The following is a 23480-nucleotide window of genomic DNA, read 5'->3' as shown; positions in this document are numbered from 1 at the left end:
GAAATCAAACACCATCTTCAGTGCACATCATGACCATGACCATGAAAATAAACACAAACACACATCCTTCACCCTTCATAAATTGAAACGGAAACCCCTGACATCACACCAACACTGCACTGTACAGCAGAATTCAAAAAAGCTACTGCCCTAGGATAGAAGCTGTTTTTTCAGCCTATTTGTCCTTGTTTTTATTATTCTGTACCGTCTGCCAGATGGTAATAGTTCAAAAAAAAAAAAAAAAAAAGGTTCCCAGGATGAGATGGATCTTTGAGAATGTTTTGAATTTTCTTAAGGCAGCGGGAGCTATAAAGCTCTTCCAAAGAGCGGAGAGGGCAACCAGTGATCTGCTGGGCAATGATATTAACCCTCTGGAGTGCTTTCCTATCTGCCACTGTGCAATTGGCAAACCATACAGAGGTGCAATATGTTAAAATGCTCTCTATGGTGCAGCGGTAGAAAGTCACCAGCAGTTTCTCATTCAGTTGTTTTATTGCCCCAATAATCTGGGTCCTCATTTTACTGACCTTAGAAGGATGGAAGGCTGAGTCAACCTTGAGCCTGGTGAGATTCGAACTGCCAAATTGCAGTCAGCCAGCAGTCAGCAGAAGTTACCTGCAGTACTGCATTCTAACAACTGCGCAACCACAGCATTGCTCTATAAATATATCCTGGAGGCATTCTTAAAGCATAAAAACCATAGGCATGGAGACCAGTGCTTTGACTGAAACTATCATCCACCAAGAAAAAAAAAAGAGAAGTAAGTTGAGATGGTAGAGAGCAAACTTTGGGGAAATTTTTTCCTTTATTACCTAAAACTACTTATCAGAAAGTTTTATGAAACTTTCTATACCCTATACAGAAAAATAGCTCAGAAAAATTCCTTGGGCAACTTACAGGAAGCCATATTTGTCTGTCAATCTCTCTCTTTCTACCACCATCTAATCTAATCTAATCTAATCTAATCTAATCTAATCTAATCTAATCTATCCATCCATCCATCATGTAGCAAGGAAGACCATCTGAATAAGCATGTATTCTCTTCCAGAAAGCAAATAAGTTACATTCAATTGCAAAGCCTTTTTAAACTCAGGCTTCTACAAGAAGAAAAAGGAGTGTCAGAGGAAATGGCCTTTGCTTTATCCAATTGCAAAAAAATCTTGCTAATTTTGGAAAACAACCAAAAAGCCCTACATGGCAGGGATCCAGGTTATCTGAGGAGGTGTCTCTCCCCATGGGACTAGCCCTCCCCATTTGTACCAGCAGAAAGGCCTGCTACACCTTCTGCCAAGGAATACAGATTCAAGGGGAAGAGCCTTTTCTGCTATGACCCCATCCCTGTGGAAAACTCTACCACTGGAAATGAAAACTGATCTCACACTTTGGGACTCTAAAAGGGTATTAAAACATGGCTTTGCCAATTGGTCTGGAGTCCTGAGTGGCATGCACATTAATCTTAATCTGCGTAGTTTTAATGTTTTAATATTTTAATTATTTTTCTAACTTGTAAGCTGCCTAAAATCATCTTATAGGGGAGATGGATGGCATAAAAACAAATAAATAAATAAATGGAATGTGCTTGAGATCAACAGCATGCTGGTTGCTTTCTATGGTTGTTTTAATGAAACAAACAAAAAAAACTACAGGATTTTCTCCTTCTGTGGGCTGAGATATTTTTTTCATGATGGTTGTCTAGCCTGCAGTTCTTCCTCCTGTCTCCCAAGTTCATTCTCACACACAAAGACACACTCACTCATGTAGGCATTCTTAAAATGTACTTTGCTTAGCAATGTAGATTCCATGTCCATGGAAGGAAATTTCAAAATCATTCAAATTGATGAATTTAGGGCACTCTTTCAATTGTGAGGTGTTGCCTACTGCTCATATGCTTGCTTCAGACATGCAATACCACTTATGACTTTTTCACACTCACCCACAATAAAGTCCTGAATCCATTTCTTCTTCTTGTAGCCTAAAGATAATTCATTGAAGCTGTTCCCTCTCCCCTTTTTGATCTACCTCTCCACCTTCTAACACTTTCCCCCCTAAAAACACCATCAATATTTCATAAATGTACAGTGACAAATGCATTTTAATGTGGCCCACAGAGGACCTGAGATTGATTGGCCTCTCAGAAATATGACATCTTTCAAAGTAGGATATTCATGCAGTGTTTTAGTGCCTACATTAGTCAGAGGGAAGCGGCACCAAAATTTATCACACTTATGGCTTTCCTGGTATCTATTTTCTTTTTAGCTCTTGACAGCAAATATCTGAATGATCCTTATTGATTGGCTTTGTGACTGGGTCTTTGAAATGTAAAGGCTGTGGGAGGTTTTCAGATCAAATTAAATTCTTGCTTCCTGCAGCCTTTAGGTAAATGTAAGCAAACTAATTTCATTCACACTGGCTTTCATTCACAAGGATAGCAGTGTAAAGAGGGAGAGTGGTTATTACCTGGTAACACTATAAGTGAACTTGTTTCTTCCTGTTCAAAGTGAACTTTAACATTTCCAAGGAAGACAATACCGAGAGTGCTAATGGCTTCTGTTGTGATGCACATACAATTAGTTAATGGATACTTGATGGAAAATCAGAGACAGTGGAACTTTCAATTTCCTACTCCAAGTCATTAATATTCATGCACAACATTGTAATGTAACTGGTTTGCCAGTTTTGTCACTGGAAAGAATGTAATTGTAAGTACAGGCAATTTGTACAGAGAGTGTAATTTTCTTGAGAACTCTGGGGCTTGGAGAACCTAATTCTCTATGGCCGTCTTACAAATGAAGGACTCTGCCATCTTGGATTTCAGCACCATCCCTACCCTGCCAATTTAAGAGAGGGAGATGTGTCAAGGAGTCAGCAGATATCTACCAATGCCTGTTGATAAGAAAGACCCAAAGTGACCATTGTAGTATCTGGAGATAGCAGAAGAGAAGAGAAAAAGCTGGAGAAAAATAACAAAATACAAAGATCTGGAAATAAAGGCACAAGTACAACAACTGTAGCAAAAGAAAGCAAAAATAATACCAATAGTAATAGGCACCTTGGGTGCAATTCCAAAACGGCTAGAATACCACTTGAATACCATCGGCATTGACAAAATCACCATCAATCAATTACAAAAGGCAGCTTTACTTGAAACAGCTCACATTCTCAGCAGAGGTGGTATTCAGCAGGATCTGACCAGTTCTGGAGAATCGGTAGCGGAAATTTTGTGTAGTTTGGAGAACCGGCAAATACCACCTCTGACTGGAGATTTTACAGTATCCTTACTCTGCCACGCCCACCAAGTCACGCCCACAGAACCAGTAGTAAAAAAAATTGAATTTCACCACTGATTCTGAGACAGTATATCTTTACCACTATCAAACAACATCTGCCTATACCAGATTCTTGGGAAGGACTTGATAGCTGGATAAAAATGCCAATTCTAATCTAGACATCTGGCTGACTGTGTGACAGATCAACCATAATAAAATAGTATGCCTGATTTCTAACAACTCTGCAATTCCATTTTATGGCCACCTCCAACTCTAAATCCTGAAAAGCCCACCATATTAAAATGAGAAAAATAATTGTTGTTTCATTATTTCTCCAACATCATCTCTGGAGTTTTCTAAAAATTTTCACCTTACTTATATTTAGAGGTTTAGAACTTCTAAAGAGCAGCTGCCCATGAGAACACGAAGTGCTGAATTGGAAGAATGAGCAAACTGATTCATATTAAAACTGCTTGCAGATATTCTTAATAGAAGGTTATTAGTTTCAGATTTTAAAAACAGTATTAATTTAGTGTAAAGGCAAAGTATAATGATAAAAGGATGCTGACAATGAATTTAGGCATGGAAGAAAATACAAATATGTACACTTTAGTACTGTATATGGCTACTATATTGAAGGTGTAAAAATCTGGATGGCCACTATATGACAGCAAATGTGTGGAATAACATTTTCTTTATTCTAGTGATGGCCTAGATTTCTGCAGTCCCATATGGTTGCCTACTGAAGCATGTAGTACACACAGAAAAATGTAGTTCACCTGGTTGAGCAGAGAGCAGTTATGTGCTTACAGCTGTGTTATTTTACCCAGTCACACATCAAGAATCTATCATTTCCTTTGTGTCATGTACTATTTGCTTTCCCAATCAAAAGAAATAGCTCAGAGCACTCAACTGTATTTTAAATGAGATTTCTGTAAAAAAGACCCTGCCAAACACTTTATCTAAACCTGCTGCACAAAGCATACACATAGAATTTATTTCATGGAGCATTTGTTTTTTGTGAGTTATATCTAACATTTAGCAGGATGATATGACATGTCCACAGCATCCTGAGGAAATTGCACAGTTGGGAACCTATTTTACAGTAGCTAAAATAGTGAGTTAATGAGAAGACCCCAGTTTTAGATTAAGTGGTCTCTGACAGATTTAGTAAGCCGACTTAATAAAATCTGTTTGGAATTCTGTATATCAACTTTTTTTTTCTTATATCCCACTCTTTTTCCCCCCTTCCTCCTTATCCTTTCTTTGGAAAAGGTAGTTAAATAAAGTTTTCTGATGTATTCCCAACCTGCAAATTAAGAGAATAAGGCTTGTTTAGGATTTAACGTTGTTAATTATAGCTTGTACTACAATGGGTAACCTGGAGCAATATTAAGTTATCAGCTTTAGATCTTCTAATTTAATCTTCTCTTTTTTCTCTCTGCATCCCTAGAACCTGTTCAAAACTTCTCTGGAAGATCCTTAATCTTTACAAGGGGGTGTAATAGAATTCAGGACAAAGGATGAATAGTTCCCAACAGTAGAAAGCCAATCCTAGATTTCATCTTATTCTAATACCTAGAAAGACCAATTTGGGGGAAATGGCCAAGTCATTGTGAATGTAGCAGGAAAAGCATAGAACAAATGTTTGATTGGTTCTGCATATGAGTGTAAACATTAGCCATAGTACCAACTTGCATTCTAACATCTGATTAAAATGGTGCATAGGTGTGAGAATGAACTTCACTATGGATGTCTTGAATTTGCTAGGTGGAATTTTACTTGTAGTAAAGTCTTTCTGGATTCTTAGCTCATTAGAGATTTGAAAGGTAGAGAGTATAATGCTGTTTTGTTAGCATCAATATATATTGGGATAATTTCCAATCAGAAAACCATTATGGCTTAGAATTTAGGAAGTTGTGCTCTCAATATATATAAAGAGAATGCTGTGTTATGGAAAGTGAAAATAGAAGGACAGCGGTTTTATTTCTAACGCTTATTCTAACCCTTCTTTCCTAGGTTGCAATCTGCAAAGAAGGATTGAATAGTTCTTACTAGAAATTTGAAATGATCTCTTCTGTAAGAAATTGAAATAGAAGAGACACTAGTGGGTGGCTTTAGAAAATGATTAAGTTAATAAATCAGTCAGTCAATGATCCTATGAAATAAGTCCATAGGCTATAAGAAGTGCAAGTCACTTTCCCCTTATAAATATCCCTGGGCCACTGCTTGTCCAACAGAGGATAAATCCATACTGCTGTTCCTTCAGATCAATCTCACTGAGGTCACTTCTGGATTTATGTACTTCTTGCCCTGTCATCAGAAGTGACCAGCAAACGTTTCTGGAGAGCAGAAATGGATGTCACCCTCTATCGATCTGCCACTCAGCCCAAAAGCAACTTCCATTTGCATTTCTCAGCTCCACTAAAACTGCCCTTTTCCTCCCTACGTCAGTTTGAGCATTCCTGTCTGTTGGGGACAGAGGGCTTCAGTTTGCTGCAGGCTAACTGCAATAGTTCAGAAGCTACTTTGCAGAGGAAAAGTATCTACTGAGCTGATACTCTCTAGGCCTCTCCTTGCCAGCAATAAGGCCATGGCTGAATGTTTTGCTGACCTGAATTAATGTTGCCAATTCAAAACCCGCAGAACATTTATTTTAATGTTACTATTTTTTCTGGAGTATCCAGATGGCATTGTCATCATCTTTTTTAAAAAAAGTCTAAGGCCTTTATTTTTTTACCATTTTTCTAGTCCCCTAGAAAGGTTTCACCTAACCTTCCAAATAGTACAAACAAACCTATTGAAGGTCAAAGGGGACAGTTTCCGGAATGAGAATTATGAGATCATAACTGTGTCCTGTATGTACTTGAATGTCCTATATGTATTTGTGTGCAACCAAAAAAAAGATAACATTTGTGTGATGACTTCCTGTTTTGTTATATTGGGACCTTTATCTGGACCTGTTCTCAGTAAAATGGTGCTGTGAGTGTGGGAGATTTAGGAATACAACAGCCTCACTCGTTTACATTCTTCTGAATTTTAGGCAGTAACATGTGAACCTGGGAACTGGGAGAGCAAATTTCCCAGACATCTCTGCAAACTACAGTAAAAACAAAACACAAAAATATGGCAGCCATGATGGTTCAATATAACTCTTCTTGTTTTTATTTGTCATGAGTATGAAACAAATTAAAAGGTAGAGCTTTGATCACACCATTATGGCCGCCATTTTTTTAACTATACCCTGCAGACACCCCGAAAATGACAAAGAGATGAGTGAAATATATGAACAACATCTTCTCTATTATTCTATAAGCGAAATCCATCTTCTTCTTTAGATCATATATAAGTTAATCCAAAGTATTAGTGCAGTCTCTTCAGATAGATGCAACATCTTGAAAGCTGATCGATAATTTGGTTTTGCGAGATTACAACTAGTAGTGTAAATATTTTCACTTTCTATTCATTGTGACATTTTAGATCATCTTCTGCCTCTCACCCCCAACTGCATGTAACATATACATGCATACAACTCCACTTCTTCAAACTTAAAAAAGCTAGTACAACCAAGCAGGAAGAGCTATAGATAATGTGGGTCAGTTAAGCACTGGTTCTGCACATTAATTCTCAGTATCTCTTATTTATCGGATGGGAAGTGTTTCTTAATCATGCAACAAATGAAGTGATATTATTTTGACATTTTGCCAGATGGCAATATTTCTCCTTTCGATTGTTGCTGTGTTGCATGGAGTTTGGTTCAGGAGAAACTGAGAGGAAGGGTAGATCAAATAGGCTGAAACACTTAAAATCTGCATATGCTTGCCTGTTATCCATACATTTCCCCCCCCCCCCTCTGGCTGTCAGACAGGAAAGTGTGTATGGGAGCATGACAGAGTTGTGTTAAATGTCACTCATCTCCAGAGCGTGCAACAATAAAGTAGGTTTAAGTTAGAAGATTTGGAGGGGGGGAAGATGATTTTCATGTAGTCTTAAATAATTCATACACATTCACCTATTTTCCTATTCTCTGCATTTCAAGCGCGATCCAAACTGCTTTTGTAAGCACATTTTTTTCTTGTTGCAACAGGAAAGAAATAATCATTAAATTTAGTACTGCAAATTAGAATTATAAGCAAATTCTGATTGAATTAGAATTTGTGTTGAAATTTGAGATTTGCATCACTTTGTTATTAGTGTTAATTTTATGATCATCATAGAAGTAGCTTACTTTGGATAAGTATAATGCAACTTGAATTCTAGAGAATGACCATTCTATTAGATGTCAATGAACAAAAAAGCAGTACTAAGAAAGTCCCTCTGCAGTATAAAACTACAAAGCCAATGATGCAGTATTCAAGAAATAAATTTACATACATCTTTAAAAAAAAAAAAAGAATGTGAATCAATCAACTTTATTATGGTGAAAAAAGAAATTGATAGGTTTTGCATGCCATTTCTTCAAATATTCCAGCTAATTCCATTATTATTAATAATTAATTAATGATCCATCTGACAGAATTGTTAATCAAACTGATGGAACTACTATCCAAAATATCTGTTATTGTGAGATTGTGAAAATGGAATTTTAAATGTTTGATATTCCAGCAGGGATACAATCAAGTTGTTTTTATTATTCTGCCATTAGTTTTACCAGTGCTTGTTAGGCACTGACACTGAAGGGAAATTAAGAAGAAAATACTGCATTAGACTGCTTTGACGATTATTGAATAAACTATGGTTGTTAGCCAGATTTGCAGAACACTTATTAAACTCTAAACTGATTTACTAGCAACAGTGGCTAGGTTTGTGTCACATGCTCAGCCACAAACAAATCACTTTGTAGTTTAGCATTTTCTATGAAGATTCAGTTTGAAATAAAAATGCAGCAAAATAACAGTAAAACCCAACCAAGAAAGCAGATAAAGTAATATGCATTTTGGAGATGAAATAGATGAACAACAGTCCATATTCCCAGCAGAGGGCTGCTATTGCCAAACAGAATGCCTTGTACTGAAATACTGTACCTACAATGAAAGACAACCCTGCTTTCAATCCAACTATTAGATTGGTGGCAGAATTTATTGTGCAGTTTTCTTCTGCAGTTTAGTGTAATTGCAAATATGTGAATTCCACAAAGGCAATCAAACTTTAATTTCTTTTTCTTGGATGAGAGTCAATAGACAATTTCTAATTGTCTCAGAAATTGAAAATGTACGATGTAGAGAATATAGCTAGATTTTATTTGAATAAAGATTTAAATATAGACAATATAGATTTTATTATTTTTTCAAAAAAATATTCCTAAGGGTAACAAAGACATCTTAATGTTGATAAGAGGAAAAGAAGAAAAAAAACCCTCTGCATTTCTGGAGATCGATCTGTCTGTCTGTCTGTCTATCTATCTATCTATCTATCTATCTATCTATCTATCTATCTATCTATCTATCTATCTATCTATCTATCACCTATCCAATTCATATGGCTGCTCATCTGTACAAACAATCTGAAAATAAATGATATTAAAAGCAAAAAAGAAACTCAACTGAAGTGTCAACTGACACTTCTACAAAAATCTCAATCCCCACTAATCATATAGACCAGGTCTGTCAAACTCAATTTCATTGAGGGCCACATTAAGGTTGTGTTTTACCTTGTTAACATCAATGAGATCAAGTAGATCTGATAAAATGATGTTAAGATAACTCTTGTGAGTTATCAAAAGTTAATATTGTTGAATTTCTACAAAAACTGTTCTACACAACTTTCTGGGAACATACTTTTAATTCAGGAGTCCTTGGCTCTTCTTTTGTTGTATCTGTTTATTTTCTCATTCCCTTATCTTCATGGGGCATTGAGAGTGAGGAGATATACATTCATATAGAAGTCCCCTTATAGAAAGGGAACAACAGATGTGGACATCTGTTTATTGAAATACTTATGTTGTGATGCAGCCTTGTGTGCTGTTAGTTCACACCATCTTTTGCTCAGAAAATACCTACTAACTCACCCTGAATACAGCTGTGAGTGAAATATTTCCTGTTGTTTCAGTTACCTTAGTAGGAAACATTTAATTCAGGCTTGAATTTTATGTCTGAAAACCTGATTTATTAAAATATATATTATGCCTTTATGAATCTTTAATAAGAGGTTAGTAAAGTCTGCATAGTAGACTTATCAAGCTTGCATTTTAAGCTGTTTGATGAACTCATCCATAGATTTCATGTGGAGTGTGAAATCGATTTGGATAGAAGAATCCTTTTGATATAAAAACAAATGATGGATGGATTATTAATTGCCTTTGGTACAGAAAGCTGAGTCTGATCCAGCACCACTTAAATGTAAAGGAAAAAATACATGTATTTCATTCAATAGCCAGGCATCCTGTGGGAATATAGTAGGCCTCTGGGTCTGTTTGAATCCTAGGACACGTAGTACTTTCATTAGTGGCAATGAATACAGGTCCATGGAGGGCAGTTTTACATTTCTTTGGGGAATATATTTTCTTTACATTTTGGAAGTCTTTCAGTATGGGAATAAAATGAGTTGGAACTCAGCTACATAGTTTTGAAATAATCTGCCTGTGGTTTGGAAAATGTTTACTTGCTTTTTAAAAATATGGTGCTTTGAAAACAGAGTTGGAATGTTGTTTGACAGACTAATTCACTGAAAGGTTATTCAACATTACTCAGCAAATTGGTTTCTTTCAACAATTTAAAGAAATATGGCAAAGAGTACTTTATCTACAATGTAAGCTATTTTCTACCCAATTCCTGCTGTACAGTTTGGCCCCAGAGCAACAAACACATTGTCCATTTTCGGAAAATGCAGATAATTTGAATATGCACCTCTTCCAAAGGAGGCAAAGCTTTTTCATCCATGCCATATCATTGGGGTTATTAAAAAGCTATTTTGTTTTGCCTTGAATGAATATTGCATAGAGGAAAACTACACATTGTTACTTTTCACAAAGTAGAAGATGATTGTCAACCATGGATGCCTATTCTACTTCTGTAGGTATTATGCAAAGATTAGAAGCATGATTTTTATAAAGTTGTAAATTGAAGCAGAAGGTTCTTCTTTGACTCATGGAAAATTTGGTAGTACCTGTTTGTCTCTATTTCCTTTCTACATTACTTAAATGGAGAATGCAAAAGCTTGAACAGATATTGAATTAACATGTTCATTATCAGATAATAGTAAGGATGTAACTACTGTATCCCAGGTAGGATTACTAAATTGGACCTGAAGTATTGCTCTTTTCTTTTAGACCCATGGATGAAGCAGGAAATGAATCAGCTTTGGTTTCCTCTAGTTAAATAGCCCCCTGACAATTCTTTTGTTTACCTTTTTCATTAACCTCCTTTTGCACAGATAGATGTTGAAATAGAATGGTAATAGGAAGCAGTTGTGGAAACATGTGAACTAACCCGCTTTTGTTGTAGCATACAATAGACATTTCCCATGATCCAAGGTTGCCTGAATGTAGTGTCTAGGATCTGATTGGGTAGCCAAGACCACCAAGATTCCAGTTTTATTTCTTTTTTATTTAGAAATAGAGTTTGGACATAAGGTAGACCTTATCACAACAGACATTTTACATTGCAAGATGCAAGACTCACTAAACTATTTTGCATTCTTTTGTGAGTGATTTATTTGCATTCTATTTTTGTTAGCCAAGTAAGGAATATTATACTGTACTTTTATGCACTTCATATGTTTTCATTCTCAAGATGTGTATTTGTTTTGAAAAGCATTTTAACAGAATAACAGATTTGGAAGAGGCTACGAAGACCTTTAGTCCAATCCCCTACTCAAGCAGGAGATCCTATACCATTCCAGACAAGTGGTTGTGCAGACTTAAAAGCCTCCAGTGATTGAGTACCCACAACTTTTAAAGGCAGGCTGTTTCACTGGTTAATTGTTCTCACTCTTAGGACATTTCTCCTTAGCTCTAGATTGGTCCTCTCCTTTAATAATTTCCATCCACTGTTTCTTGCCTTGCCTTCTACTCCTTTGGAAAATAGGTTGACCCCTCTCTTCTTTGTGGCAGCCCCTCAAATATTGGAATACTTTTTAAACAAGCAAATCTTAACACAAATTTAAGCAAATCTTAAATCTGATATAAGCCTAGCATATGTGTGCTCTAACAGTTGTATATCTCCCCAGTTACTAAATACTAGATATATTCCTATTTACTACTCTAGATCTAAGAAAAAAGTTTAAAATCCATCTGCATTAGAACATTCACTTTCAGACTGAAGAGATAGTAGGTTGATGCATGTTATTCTTTGGCAGATAATTTTTTTGCCTATCTTAAATGAACCTTAAATGAACTGTAGGGTCATTTTAACCAAGTGTCTGACAATACTGCTCTGAAATGCTGGGGTGAGCCTTGACCCAGTCTCAGACACCATTCCATAAATCTTAATTAGTGTCAAATGCTCAGCCTATTTTTATGTTTACTAGCCAATGTTACTCTGAGTAGAATACACCACACCAACAGTGCATTCTTCAGCAGCAAGCAACTAGAGCTATCTAAACCATTGTAAACCAGTTTTAGATATCAGCCCAAATTCCCATTACTGAACTTCTTCCCTTGAGAATTCTCTTTGCTCTTGCCACCTAATGTTAGGAGTTTATAAGCCTTCTCTACCCAGTCCACATTTGGCTCATCCTTCTCCTTTTTATTTTGCCCATAGTTTTACTTAATCCTTTAAACAAGAAGATGAAAACAAACACAGTTTTTATCTTCCACTTATCAAACGAATACAAAGTAAGGGAAAAAAAGAAGAAATAAATAAAAGAAAATATAAAAGAAGCAAGAAAAGAAAAAAAAATGAAGAAAAATAGAAAAGAAAAAAGAAAGATATAAAGAAATGACTTCCAATATTCTTTACAGCAGTTATAAGTACAAATATATTTTATAGCTTATCCTTCTGTGATCTACAAGAAGCTAAGATATCTTCCATTCCCAGCTCCTTATCAGCAAAGTAAAGGACCAACATTTGTTGACATAACTTAATGGATTCAATGTTAGATGAAGAGCCACCAAGCAGAGACCGGATTCACAACAAGGCATACGACTGGCCAATATATAACTGAGCTCTATCATGAGCCATGGTGGCACAGTGGTTAGAATGCAGTTGTCAGGCAGTGCTCCATTCAAAATCCAAGAAAGAAATACTTAGACTCTTTTAATTAGAGAAAAGATATCTTTTACTGGAAATGAAGTGGTAGCAACAATAGAATTCTGAATCTGAGGGAATAGGCGCGTAAATCACATATACAAAGTGATGGAAACGTTCCCACCCCCAATAGTTCAAATGATTCTTCCAATTAAAAGTTGTGAAGAACATCATGTGGACATCTTCAGGTGGTGATGAAGTTTCTGTCCGTTGACCTTGGCATACTTTGATAAAGGTTTGCAGCTGCGCAGAGAAGAGATAGCTAAGCAAGGAATAGAAACCTAAGCAGGAATGCACTCTCCCCGCTCCTCATTTTATACAATGCTAGTTTATACCACCTCCAGCTCGCTTCCCAACTTGTCCCCCCTCCCCCCCCATTACTTATGGCAGCCGAAAGATGCAAAGCAATAGTAGAAGATCTTGAAGGCTGACAGCAGTACTGCAGACTAATTCTGCTGACTGCCAGTAGTTTGATTCCAACCGGCTCAAAGTTGACTCAGCTTTCCATCCTTCTAAGGTTGGTAAAATGAAGGCCCAGATTGTTGGGGGCAATATGCTCATTCTGTAAATTCCTTAGAGAGGGCTGTAAAACACTCTGATGCAGTAATATGTCCAAGTGCTATTGCTACTGCTGTATCTCTCTCTAGAATGCCTATATATTGTAAGTAGGGGACGGACATAGATACCTTTATTGAAAACATGGATAGCAGATTGGATTGAAATGCTTGGAGATACACTGCAGGAGACAGTCTATCTTTTCTAAGCCACTAACTTGTTCTTAGTCTTTTAAAACATAGAAGGGTGTGTGTGCGTGTGTGTGTGTGTGTGTGTGTGCGTGTGTGCGCACGCATGAAAATTAATAGGAATCCATACTCTATGTCTGGATCATAAGGCAAGGGGAGGAGTCAGATAAAAAGACCATGGGTGAGAAAAATAGCAGGTATTTTACTTGCCATTTCATCAGAGGAGTGCAAAAAATGATGTACACATTTAAACAGATCTACTTGAGGGTAGTCTGAGATGATAGCGCTGCACCATTTTAGACAGTACACTTTTGAAACAGTCATTTGTTCTTAAATTCTGAACACAAAAAAGAAATTCAAAAATGTGACACTGGGGGAAAATGTTACTGTACTATGTCAGTTTTGACTGGCTGGTAAGCTTACTTTTAATTTTCTGAACATTCAAGAAAGGGATCCCATCTGCAGTTTGAAAGGTTCCTCCCAAAGCACAAATCTCTTGGTTATATCCTAACAGTCCAGCCACAGTTATAACAGGTCTTATTTTTTTTAATCATTTGAATCATTTAGGTACTTAATTATTTTCTTGGCCAGAATTAAGAGGTAGGTTTCTGCAGTTTTAAAAACTGCAGGCAGGTGGTCTTTTGCACCCAACAACATCCAATCTAAATGGGGGAGATTTTAGGTACTCTTTGACACCTTACTTCCTTGGTGATCATGGGGAAGGGAGAAGAATAAAAAAAAAGGAAGCAGGGGGAAAATAGCATCCTTACCTTGGCTTCACCAGGAAGAACATGAGCATATGCAATTATAAGATAGCTGGCAGATGACAGAGTTAGTTAATGTAACAAGCCCTGTAAAGCATTTAGCCACATTCCAGTGTTTAATCAGCTGTGTAAAGTGCAATATCTATCTTTCAATTTTATGCCATTAAAGGAGACAAGATTTTGATTAGGTACTTAATCTGGCCAAGAGGAAAACAGGCCCACAGCAAGCCCACAATAGGCTGCAAAAAGGGGGCATTGGACAAAGAATTCGATAAACGGGAGAGACAGAAATTTAACATAAAAGAGAATTAGTGCAGCTCCTTTCAATTTAGTGCACAGGTTTTTTATGGACTAATCAATTAGAGGCTGTAGCTGTGCTGCTGGGAAGTGGTGCCGTGTTAGTGGCTTTGCCATATTAATTCTCTTCATTATGCTGAGGTCAGATGGAGTGCTTTGGGGGAAAGCCACCATCGTTGAACAGGTCACATCCCGGGCGTTTTTTTGGTGCATTTGGGACAAAGAAAGGAAGCTGGACATTGATGTGAAGGATTCAAGAAGCATACACCACATGTTATTGTAATTTCCTAGCCTAAGAGGGGCTGCTTTAGAAATGCATCTATAGTAAAAACAGCAAGCTTATAGAACTGGCTTCGGCGTATGTTGCTCTGTCTGTTCCTTTTTCTAAATTAGGGCTGGCTTAGATAGCTGGACTTCTAAATGCAGAACATTGCATGTGATAAAAAAACAGATCAGTGCAAATTGCTTAATTTGTATTAGTCACAAGCAGTGATACATTTCTAAAAAAAGGTGCTAGGGTTAACACTTGCCTTGCAGCAAGACATTCTTCTTTGGAAATACTGATTCCTCTTCACAGATGACAAAGAATGGATGTCTTGATGAAAGAAGGCAGCTTAGTTTAAATGAAGTAAATCTTTCTTTGTGGGACACAGTAAGAGAATGAGGCATAGAATGAGAACATCTGTCCTGTGAACCAAGAGAATCCCATTGCCCGACAGATATGGACAAATTTAGGGCCCAGATTAGGTCCAAATTGGCCCTTGGAAATTAAAAAGCTTCTGTGCAAAGATAAAATTCTTCTAAGAATGTTCTCTGCAGCTAGTTGTTCCCAAAAGAGAATATGGATAAAAGAGTCTTATCATAGAGAAAATAGTGATCTCTTCTAATTTTGGCATTGGTTATCTACTTTCAGCTTTAGTAAAATCAAAATGCCAGCCTTTGGTATAAATTCTCACCACCCTTTTCAACTGTCACTCATTTAAGAAATCAGGCAAATACTGCTCAAGGAGATTATTATTATTTTTCGTTCCCAAAAATCTCCTGGCAAATCAAGTAATTATCCCCCTTATTTTATGATTTTCTGAATCTCAGAGGTATAAATTTGGCTATACACCTATGGATTCTCAGTGAGGCGCATTGAGGCAAAAGTGCTACATCTCAAATCAAGCTCAGATGCTAGAAGTCCATTGGACTTGACAGCTATTTATAACTCTAGGATATCAACCTGATATTTTGTTATGGACAGCACATAAATTTGAGCAGCTACCTTGAGCTGTTGATGCACATCAGTCTAACAAGACCTTTTGCTGTCTTGGGTTTCCAGCATTTCCAAACTCTTGTGATCGAAGGATGCTGAAGAGTATTGAGAGGTCTCAGTGGCAATCTCTTTACAGGTCCAGGGAGGTTTGAAATGTGACATCCTGGATTGCCTACTCTATCTTTTCTTGAGAAAAACATAGATCTCACTTTGATTAGTGGTATATACCTTTTACTTAGAAAAAAAAGGGAAACTCAGCATTTTGATAAATGTATTTAGTTAGTCAAACAAGAAGAAAAATTAATTTATCTAGTAATGGCTGAAGTTGTAGAAATATGTGGAAGTAAATCCATTAGAGGAACTACAACTTTGCTCTGAGTGAACATGGATATGATTAAATTGCTAATCACAAATTTTAGCATATAAGGATTGAAAACAAGCTTGAGATCATCTAAGGTAATTTCCACTGCAGGAATTTACTTATTTATTTGTTCATTTTGGCTAGATAGCTACTTACCATGTGACTCTGGGCAGCTATTATCTAATTAAGATCACAGCAAAATAATCAAAACCAAAATTAAAATACATTGCACCTGAGCCATCTTATACATCCATAACAAACAGATCACTTAAATGTATACCACGACCCAATGCCTGAGTGAAGAACAATATCTTAACAGAAGACTGGTAGTGTCAAGGCCATGTCTTTCAGGCAGATGGAATGACAGAGGTGGCACATCTCTGAGGTCCCATCAAATGGCATTGTTTAATGATGGGAACATGCCTGCCTTGTTGGATTTTGTGAAATGGGCAGAAATAACTTCAGTTAAAGAGCTGGGTGCCATGAAGAGTTTGTAGCTGACAATCAGAATAACTTTATCTATCAAATGCTTCAAATAGTCCTCATAATAGCCTTGAAGATGTTTCTCAGGCCCCTCTCTCCTCAGGGTGGGCTTGGTCAGCTGAAATGGGGTTGCCAGTTGGCAATCTGTAGATATGAGAAGAATGGGAGAAAAGTTAACATCAGCCATTCTTATACCACAAGATAATAAAGGCTCTTACCTATGTTTCATTCAGTTTCATCTTTCTCTAGAATTAATCCAGGCATCTCTTTCTCTAGTTGCTATCTGACAGCTAGGTTCCCAGGAATCCATTATCTAAAACTATTGTCATTCTCTCTTTCCAAACACTGATCAGCACCCCAATATCACCAACCAGATACAGCCTCATATTTCCTCTAAAATTGAATAGATCTATCAGGCATCTGGGCCAAAGGAATGGGTCTTACTCCCCATGGAGTAAGCAATTAAAGAGTTATAATAAAAGACCACAGCAGGATTTCACAAGTATGGTATCCTTAATCTTGGTCATTCAGGCTCTATTAAACACCTCTAGTCAAGGAATCTCTATTACTTCTTGAAGAATTTTGTTGAATGTTATTTAGTTAGGATTTATTTTTGGATATTCACCCCAAATCCATCTCTTTGTAATATAAACACTTTGTTTCTTGTCCTGTCCTCTGGAAAAAAACTCTGAACAGTTCTGCCCCATAGCCTTTCAATTACTTGAAGAGAATGAATAAGCCTTTCCACTATTTTCTATTCCCCATGCATACTTAGCATCTCAAACTATTAGTTATAATTTTTCCTTCTGGAGCCCTTATTATTTTGGTTGCTGCCTCTGGACAGTTTGCAAAATTTTCTTCCTAAAACCTGATTTTCACAACTGACTGTGATAATTTTGTGGTATGTCATATGCAAATCTGAAAATCATATTTTCTAATACCTCATTTATAAATATATTGAAAATACAGAATTGTGAAGTTCCCAACTTGCATCACTCTCTTTGACATCAGGATTTCTGTCCAGGGAATCCTGTTTAGTATTTTTCTAAGCTTGTTAAAATAGTTCTCTTGAAAAAAAAAGTGAGCTGTATGCTATGCTCCAGTTCCTCTTTCTGTAGTATCTTTAATCCCCCAAAGAGACTGCAATCTCTTTTGATCAGGATCTCCTTAAATCTGGACCTTGAGACAATTCAGTTTTCTCAAACCTGATGCCTGAAAACTATGAGACTATAATTTTCATTGGAAGTTGGCCTTGATAAAACAAGAACGATTTAATGGAATTTAATAGCTTCTTTTGGACCGTACCTCTATATATGCAATGGTTTTCCATCAGAAGGCATCTTTTCCTTTGCAGTCTTGTGTGTCTCCTAACACATGGAGAGTCCTGTCACCCAGAGATGAAGTGATGAAACATAGTTTATGGTAAGCTGCCGAAAACTTGAACTCCCTGACTGTTCAATTTATGCATAGTTATGACAGGTTATGCCTGCAGGCTACAAGTTAGGGAAATTATTTTCTGTTCAAACATTTCATTTCTGTGCTACTCTATAATTTTCTTTCTCCTCTCTTTCCCCTCCCACCAACTTCTGCAAATTAAGCACAGTGATATAAAGCAGTTGGGCTTTTGATTATTTCTTTCTTGCATCTATACTCAAGACTGAGAAACAAGGTTACCTCCCCCCTTTGCTAACCAAGTGCATCTTAGGTAAACCAAAGTTGAAAAGGAGGGGGGAAAGACCAAAAAAGTGAGAGATGGGGCCATCTGTCTTCAGTTATCTTGGGCATCTCAGTATCTTGATACCTGGGAGGACCCCTAAAACAACCACTGAATGGGAGCCATACAGGGAGATTTCAATTAGTTTGCTAACACAATATTATGAAAACGAAGGAAGAGGAGTTTATAAGCAGCAGACAACATTTCTGGAAGTGGGAATGCTATGAGGGTCATAAGTCACTTTTTCATGCCATTATTAACAGAGTTGAAAGGGACCTTGTAGGTCACCTAGTCCAACCCCCTGCCCAAGCAGATCCTATACCATTTTTGACTAATGTCAGTCAAGTGTCTTCTTGAAAGTTTCCAGTGATGAAGCTCCCACAACTTCTGAGGGCAAGCTGTTCCATTGGTGGATTGTTCTTACTGTCAGAAAATTTCTCCTTATTTCCAGGTTGAATCTCTCCTTGTTCAGTTTCCATCCATTATTCTTTGTCTGGTTTTTAGGTGCTGTGGGAAATAGCTTAACCCTCTCCTCTCTGTGGCAGCCCCTCAAATATTGGAAGACTGCTATCATGTGTCCCCTGGTCCTTCTCTTCACTAGACTAGCCAGGCCCAGTTCTTGTCACCATTCATCGTAATTTTGAAAGGGTCACTGAATGAATGGTTGTAAGTTGAGGACCACATGTATTTTCAACCAGATCTCTGCCAAAGATCTTTTTAGGCCAGGGGTGTTAAACTGGCAGCACATGGGCCGGATGCATCATGCACACCTACCCCAGTTCCATAAAGGGGGAAAAAACATTGTGAAACATCACATGACAGCAACATGATGCCGCGAGTTTGACACCCATGTTCTAGGCACATTTAGCAAACAAATGCTCCTGTAGTTTTACTATTAAACTTTCTTAAAAGTGGCTTTTTTCACCTTAGCTTCTCCTGACATTTTATTAATGAGGGAAAGCTACTTACTGTAAGTTGCCAAGGGCTTGTGAAGGATAATTCCCTCTTGTCTTTCCATCCTTCCAATGTTTTTTCTAGTTTTCTGTTCTCCCTGTTCCTTCAATGCTCTCCTAGAAAATTCATGCATGTGTTGACCAACTAAATATCTAAGGAGCTTGAGCAGCTCTTATGCCTCTTTGCAGATCAGTATTTTTATTTCCAGGTAGCCCAATTTTTCTTGGGAAGTAAACTCATGATCTGCTTGAGCTTATCAAAAGAATTATTAGACAATTATTAGACAATTAGAATGATTATTTACTGAAAATAAAAATTTTCTTTGGGGATTACTTAAATAGACCCTCCATATTTTAGAACCATGTATCATGAGCCCCAAAGAATGGGTTGAGCAAACAGGAAAGGCACTTTGTTTTCCCCTTCTAATTGGAGTCTTTCTGCTGATTATTGCTGGCTTAAAAAGCTTCTTGCTTTCTTTTTCAGGGTTACTCTTATGCTTATGAACTGCCTGGAGCCATAGTTCAACAAAAAGCACAAAGTCTCCAGGGTCAGCTAAGTATTTACTACCCTCAACCCTAAAGAGAAATATTGGCATAAAGTATTCCTGCAGGGCATTAGATGTGAGTGGAGCTGAAGGAACACAGGAGAATACTTATTAAAAATAATAAAACTGCATGATAAGCTGTATAATCCTCTCAACTGTATGATACTCCATTAACATTATTAACAGCCCTATCTATTTTTATTGAAAAGATGTTTCATGGATCAGAATTTGCCGCTATTCCAGCCCATTTGTTAAGCCTGGAATAGCCAGAATCACTTCAGTCTGTATTTATTATTATTATTATTTGCAGGGTGAGTGCTGTGACTATTGGACTCATGGGGATTCAGAGAAATAAAGTGTCATCCTTCAGTCTACACATTTCCCCAGGGAGCAATGGCAAGAATGTTCTCTTTCTGTCTTTTCCTATTAGATTTCTCTCTAATTTCTATTAATGGGGTTCTGAGACCTGTTCTAGCACTTTGAAATTTATTTTTTCCATCCCAAATAGCAATATTTAACAACCTTTTACAGAGAGGGATTTTCATCCCTTCGTGCTTCAAAGCTCTCTCTGTGTTTGCAGTGTAGAATGCCAATAGATACTCACTAGCTACAGTTGTACCGGTACTTTAAAATAATATTTTTTTATGAACGACCAGATGTTTGTGATCCAATTATTTATTCTGCAATGGAATAGAAATATATTTTTATTTTACTCAAGCTAGCAAACATGCAGCATTCCAGGAAACCAGGTTAATAGGCCCATTCAAGCATTATGAAATGTGGACTATTTATAACATAAGTGTACCCGTGATGCCTCTGCCCCCAACTGATGTCACTTACATGATATCGCCTCCTGTGCACATTTGTGTGTTGAGTGTAAGTGTCTGGAAGAGAGAAGACTTTTCATTTCTTATGGTATGCATGTTGGCTTCTGTGTGAACAATTTTGCTGGCAACATTAGCAATTCAAGTGTTTATAGAAATCATCATCATCTCAGCCATGTTGGCAGGGATAGAGTGTACTGTTGAGATTTCTGAAAGCCTGAACAGGTTTATTCTTTCAAGCCAACAAAATGTGGAGGGTCTAATGGACTTGTGTGATTATTTCTTCCCTCTCCAGATATTCTCACATTTTTCCTTAGAAATAAAGAAAGAGGAGGAATGGAAGCATCTAAACATAATGCTAATCCAGGATTTTCTATTAATCATGAATCAGGCCGCTGGGTGGATGATATGACATCCCATGCCTCTGGATGACACATGATCAGAGGTGGTATTCAGCAGGATCTGACCATTTCTGGAGAACCGGTAGTGAAAATTTTGAGTAGTTCGGAGAACTGGCAAATACCACCTCTGACTGGCCCAACCCCCATGTATTGTCTGCCTCTCAAGTCTCAGCTGATCAGCTGGGCCTTCTTTTGTTGCCCTGCATAGGAGAACAGAGCTGGAAATCAGGTTAGTGGGGTGGGAAGGGAATGGGATTTGGCAGTAACCTTCCCCCAAGAGTGGGGAGGTTATGGAGATTTTACATTATTCTTCCCCTGCCATGCCCACCAAACCACAGCCACAGAACCGGTAGTAAAAAAAATTGAACCCCACCACTGAACATTATGTAGGGGAGACCAGAAATACCTGGAAAGAGAGTCATTTTCTATTCCACCTCAGGAAGAAAATCAGTCATGTGTGCCATTTCCCCTCCAAGAAACTTCCATATCTGAGGGGGAGAGAGGAAACCAAGTTACTTAACTTCTTTGTGGCATATCAAGGGCAGGGAAGTGGGAATAATCTGCCTTGGGTAGAGGCAATGTGGGGTGTATGTACATTGGACTGAACTGTGAGAGGGTTGGCAATGGGTGCAGAGTTCGGTCTCTGCTGCTGATGTGTTAAACAACTGTTTGGCAGCACTTCAATAATGACAAAGTGGATCTTAAATAATGATCTAGCCACAAGGTATACCACTGATAATTACCTTTTTGTAGCTTTTATCTATATAGTGTGTGATTGGACCTTTTGTGACATTGTCTTACGGTAGAAGTCTTCAGGAAAGAAACCTATTATATATAGCTGTGTTATTGTGAAATGTGCTTGGTTCATTCATGGGATTTCAAGAATGGTAAGGCTAGTCTGTTTAGGCAAAAAGAAACTGTACTGATCTTCACATTCTTAATAATTAACAATTTGTTATTTCTGATGTTAATGTTTATTGCTATACAATTGTCTGATGTTAAAATTACCGATTCAGCTGCAGGCAACTAAGTTGCAGTTTCATTGAGTCTGTTTGAAGTACGATTATATTTGGAACTAGTCTATTATAAGGTATTTTGAATACTGTTTAACAGTATAATCTCAAATATAGCACTGCCTTTGTTTAGGTTTGTTATTTTTTCTATTTATTTATTGGATTTTTAGGTCATCTGAGTCTAGGCAGCTTAAAATATCGAAAAGAATACATAATTTAAAAGGAACATAACCACCTGGATAAAATCACATAAATCACTTCGGAGAGAAAAAAAAATGCCAGGGGCTCCACAAGCACTCTAGTCTCAGACCTGGGAAGAAAGCCAGGTCTTAAGAGACTTCCAGAGCATTTGAAGGCTGGGAGCAAATGCTGCTCCAGAAGGCAGGAATCATGACAGAGAAGGGATGACTTCAATCTACTTCACATTAACTGGACCCTAAACGAATGTAAAACTGAACCCATACATGCAACCTTCTACAATGCTGTAACAAACCTGGAACTGGAACAACTAGTTACCAACAATACTAGACTTAACAACTGCCTCAATCTCATCTTCTGCAATAGTTTGAATTCAATTTACAGAATACAAATTAAAGAACCCTTTTCCAACAGTGACCACAGCATGATTGACTTTTGTCTCAACATACGTCCACATAAAAATCGATGTGTGGACGATGTGATTCCCAATTATAACTTCAAAAAAGGCAACTATGATCTTATAGACAATTATCTCTCATCCCTTGATTGGCAATTTCTATTCACTGGATGTAATACTGTTGAAGACCATTACAACATATTTTTACTTGAAGTCAAAAGAGTCATCAAACTATATGTACCAATAACAACTCCAAAAACCAGAAAAAACAGATTACCCATAACAATAAGGAAGCTTCAATCCAAAAAGAGATCACTTTGGCGGAAAAACAAATCTGGTCATGTTGCCAACTTCAAAAGCTGATACAAAAATTTATGCCACCAGATAAAGACTGAATGCACCAATTATCACATTAAACAAGAGGAAAACCTTCTACGCACCAATTCCATCCGTGCTTTCTACAATTTTTTAAACAACAAACTAAAAGAGTCAAGGTCCATCCCACCCCTGAAAGGACCTAATGGTAAAGACTGCAATGATGACACTATTAAAGCCAACCTCTTTAACACATTCTTTGGCCCAATATTTGTAAACAGCAATGAATCATGCCTAGTATTTCCTAGTCAAACCACAGACAACTAAAATGATCTAATACATATCCATTTTACAGAAGACAATGTTGAAAAAGCACTACGCAATCTAAAACCATCTCTATCTATTGGACCGGACAGAATATGTGCCTACTTCATAAAAAGCTATCCACTGCCAGAGCCGAACCTCTAAGCATAATCTTCGAAAAATCTTTCAGGACCAGCTCCTTGCCAAAACTATGGTCACAAGCCACGGTCATTCCCATCTTCAAAAAGGGAGACCCCAGCCTAGTTAAAAATTACAGACCAATCTCTTTATGCTGCATCACCTGTAAAGTCATGGAATCAATTATTAACCAATCCATTATCCTCCACTTAGAGACAAACAATCTACTCTCTAATAAGCAATTTGGTTTCAGAAAAAAACTATCCTGCAATTTGCAACTCTTACACTGCAAAAACATATGGACTACACAACTCGATCAGGG

At 37.3% G+C, this 23480-nt stretch overlaps 1 long non-coding RNA gene across 1 annotated transcript; it reads right to left on the bottom strand.

Annotated features, from left to right (window-relative positions):
- Positions 1-15944: 15944 nt before the first annotated feature.
- LOC148131127 (uncharacterized) lies at positions 15945-21288 on the bottom strand. Its single transcript, XR_015748323.1, has 4 exons — positions 21201-21288; positions 19041-19141; positions 17663-17741; positions 15945-16501 (listed from the first exon to the last, which is right to left on the bottom strand). It is a non-coding gene; the product is annotated as an uncharacterized LOC148131127 (long non-coding RNA).
- Between the last annotated feature and the right edge of the window lie 2192 nt (positions 21289-23480).

The sequence above is a fragment of the Notechis scutatus genome, chromosome 3 (assembly GCF_049901735.1).
Source record: "Notechis scutatus isolate UNSWTSFEM ecotype Mainland chromosome 3, rNotScu1.2, whole genome shotgun sequence".
Lineage (NCBI taxonomy): Eukaryota > Metazoa > Chordata > Lepidosauria > Squamata > Elapidae > Notechis > Notechis scutatus.
Note: the sequence above shows the minus strand (reverse complement) of the source record. Positions and strands in the feature narration are given on the sequence as shown.